The 4,131-nt window shown below is 39.7% G+C and overlaps 1 pseudogene; it reads left to right on the top strand.

The window, feature by feature from the left end:
- The first annotated feature begins 3,409 nt into the window (after positions 1-3,409).
- LOC118574941 lies at positions 3,410-3,589 on the top strand (annotated as a pseudogene).
- The last annotated feature ends 542 nt before the right edge of the window (positions 3,590-4,131 follow it).

Here is a 4,131-nt window from a genome sequence, read left to right as displayed (position 1 = left end):
AAAGAAGGAGAACATCTATAATCTTGCCTGTGTAAAATCATACCTAAATGTGCATTTGAGTAAGTGAGTGGGATGAAAAATGTACATGAACATGTATGTGTGTGTTAAACAGATTTCACAGGGTAAAGGCAAAAAGTCTCATTACTAAAGTCAAGGGTATAGGGATAAAGAGCTAGCGTCTGAACATATGAGAATCAACATGCCAGCTCAAGCAGGTAGAAATGGATGAAAACAAAGAGATAATGTCTGAGTACATGAATGACATCAGGAAGTAGGACAAGAACATGGCTTACTATACAAATAGAGTAGAACTGTCACTGTTCTTAACCCCTACCATTCAATCTTTTGGGACTCACTGAGTATACACTGAGGGTCCAGTAAGAACCAGACATTGTGTTGTCATTTTTCAGAAGCATAAATATAAAAATCTCCTCACTCTAGCATCAAGAAGAGTCATTCTATCAGGTCAACTTTTTGAAGAATAAATTAATTTATTCTGGAAGAAAGGAAACACACTGAGATTCTCAGCCCTTGTTTAGGCTATGAAGCAGCAAAACCAGGAAAGAAAAACAGCTTCTAGCACATTCTCTGCCATCATCAGTTGGCTTTGAAAACAGCAACAGGGATAATAAGTCTTATATAAGGTTGTATATTTGTTCCAGAAAACCTCTAGCCTCCCCTCCCCTTGAAGAGCAAAGCTCTGATTTACAGCAGTGATTTACAGGGAGACCCTCTTACTGTCCAGTCAGCTGAATTTCTTCAAATTCTAAATGCCCAAAGGTTGAGTGGTTGTTTTGAATTAGTTCCTCTTGCCAAGGGATATAAGAAAAGGCTCCCAAAGGAAGCCTGCAAAAACAGCTCATTACTGTGCAATCCATTCCCCCGCCACCTCACAGAAGACTCAGGAAGAAATGCTTTGTTGCCACTGTCTGATAACAGAGGTGGTGGCCTGCATACTAACCAGAAAGCAGCAGCCAGCAGCGAAGGAAATATTTTCCCAGGAAATGTGTCTCTTCTGCAAGTAGAAAGACAACAAGACAAAAACACAGAGGTCTCCGTTCACAAGTCTCAAGTGGGTAGAGCTGCAAATTTCTTGGGAAAAGATTGAGAAGGTTAGGTCCTGGTGTCTGGTTTGGTATAAGCTGTTTTCAATGCCTGCCTTTTGCAAGCTCATACACTCTGCAGTCAGTTTGCTCAAATGAGTGCAAACAAAGGAATAAATTTGTTTGAAAGGGCAGGCTTCATTATACTCTAATTAATGTAAATCTCACCCACAGAGAGAAACCAAAATAAATAGCTATAGTAATTAAAGTTTAGAGGGTTTTTGTTTTGGTTTGGTTTGGTTAGGGCAGGGGCAGTTCAGTAGTGCCTGAAAAGGATTCAGAGTTGATGGAGGATTTCAGGAATTTTTTTTTTTTTTAATAATTTCTAGAAAAACAAACTACCTGAAACAATGGAATTGGTAGTCCCTAAACCACGTCAGCAAAATCCTTCCTTTGAATGAAGAAAATACAGTATATTCTCTCAAAAGGGCTTAGGAAAACCAAGAAACAAAGTAAGTTCCAAAATTTCTTAAAAAGTTTTTTTTAACCTAAAACAATAAAAAGGAAAAAAATGAAAACATTATGCACTGTCATATTGAAATAAACAGACCAGTAGAGCTGAAAAATCAAAGCTGACTTTATTGTTTAGCAAACAACAGAAAATTGTGTGATGCTAAAGTAAATTCATGGAGTCTCCTCAAGTTTCTCCATGTAGAAAGGCTAGATAGGCCCAGAAAAAAAGCACTGCTGTTAAATAAGGGAAGATTCTGAAATGCACTATTTGACTGGTTAGGGAGGGCATTGTAAAGTCCCTAGGTATTGGTCACTATTTGATTTATGTTGCAAAATCACTGGTTAAGTTCTAGGAGGGGCCAAAGAAGTGTTACATAGAAATTCTGTCGGGCTCATGGCCATGTAGCAATCACTTGAATAATAAAACCCTTAGCAATAAATTAGCAAGTGCTCACTTTTATTTTTCAAGTTGCCATGATGATCCAACATGGGCTGTGAGTAATGCAAGTCTGAGGAACACAAATATTTATATGACTGGTGATGCGGCAACCAATACCATACTGGATTTTACTTGTGACATGTCTACACTGCCTTGTGAGAGAGCTAAATATGTAGAACTCCCAGGCAGTGAGGCCTTGGCAAGCACAAGAACAGGCCAAAGGGCTAAGATGAGCCGTTGTGCCTGATAACCAGCAAGAATGTCAGTGTGGCTAGAGCAAAATGAAGATTTTTTCCTATTATTTCTTAATATTTACTTACTTCTTTTTTTATTTATAAGGCATACAGAGATTAGGTGATGTGTTCATCAGAACTCTCCAAAGAAACAGAGCTAATAGGAGACAGATGATAGATCTCTTTGTTTATATTAGTTAAATAGACACACCAAATTAACCATCAAAGATAAAGTTTAGTACAGCCTAGGACATGATAAGACATGGACTTTTATTCACATTTGATGAAATCCATTGAGGAAATTTGAACAAGAAGTCATAAAGTTTTATTTAAAATTTTAAATAATTACTCAAGTGTAAAGATAATTCTGTAGGTGATTAAAATTAAAAGGAGGGAAAGAAGTTAGGCAGTCCAGGGGGGGCGATAGTACCTTAGAGTAAAGGATAATGATGGACAATAGTCTGGTATATGATTTGCTTTGATGATGGAGTTTTTTTATTAAGAATTTTTTTTATTTATTTTACATACCAATCACAGATTTCCCTCTCTTCCTTTCTCCTGCCTCCCAGCCACCCCCCCCCAAAACACCCCCATTCATTCCTACAAGAAGGTAAGGCCTCACATTGAGGAGTCAGCAGAGCCTGGTACATCCAGTAGAGGCAGGTCCAAGCCCCTCCCCCTGCCTCAAGGCTATGCAAGGTGTCCCACCATATGTAATAGGCACCAAAAAGTCAGATGCTGGAGTTTTTAAGACTTGAGGACAACTGTAGGGTAGGAAGGAAAAAGAAGGAACCCCACATGGCCAGTGAAGTGAGCTCTTACTTAAAGTACTCTTTTTGTTTGTTTGTTTGTTTGTTTGTTTGTTGAGACAGGATTTGTCTGTGTAACAGTCCTGGCTGTCCTGGAACTCACTCTGTAGACCAGGCTGTCTTCGAACTCACAGAGATCTGCCTGCCTCTGCCTCTAGAGTGCTGGGATTAAAGGCGTGAGCCACCACTGCCAGGCTCCTTGAGTACATTTGTAAAGTTACAAGAAGGATGACCCAAAAGCAAAGGCTTTGGGAGGAAAGTTTCAGTGAGGGCATGTCAAGTCCAAGGTGCTGACAAAAGGTCAAGTCCATGGCAGATGGACACGGGGATGTGAAGCTCAAGTAGCAGACACAATTCTAAACTGGAATTATAATCCTTACCTGGAAGGGGAGATGCCATGATCATGAAGGTGGTTTTCCTGGAACAAGGCCTACCTAGTGCACTCCAGGTGTGCTGACCCCTGTGATTTTCTGGGGAGGTCTTAGCAGGTGTCAGGCAGAGAAACAAACCATGAAGAGGTGAGAATGAAACTTGGTTTAGATTGATTTCATTAACCTGGATCAAGACTTTGGGGAGTCTGATGCCGGGAGGTTTATTTCCAACAAATTTAAGCACAGTATAATTTGGGTAAAAAAAAAAAAAAGTTTCCTGGTGTAATACAATCCCTGGTATAAAAGGAAGCATAATTATATCAAAACTCAACCCAAGGTACATGTCACTTCTTCCAAGAAGATGGGTTCTGAACATCAGCTACCTTTACTAACTTAAGGGCCTCAGGGAGGATATGGCCTGGTCTCAGTCATACAGATAGCATAGAGATCATTTGGGCTATTAGCCACCTTTGAGAGGACAATCCTGTGTGCTTAACATTCCTGGTTTCCTCTGGGAGTTTGTGGGCACAAGGACCTTTGCACTCCTAACAATTTCCCCAAATGTGTGAAACTTGACTGCATAATTTGTTGGAGGGACTGTGTTCCTGCTTTCCACTGAAAAAAATGGATTGGAATAATTTGCATAAAGATACTTAAAAATCATGGGGTATGTCATACTACTTACAGAGTAACTACAGTAAAGAAGGCAAAGAAGAAGAAGGA

This window comes from Onychomys torridus, chromosome X (assembly GCF_903995425.1).
Source record: "Onychomys torridus chromosome X, mOncTor1.1, whole genome shotgun sequence".
NCBI lineage: Eukaryota > Metazoa > Chordata > Mammalia > Rodentia > Cricetidae > Onychomys > Onychomys torridus.
The sequence above is the reverse complement of the archived record's forward strand: the minus strand, read 5'-3'. Positions and strand labels throughout refer to the sequence as shown.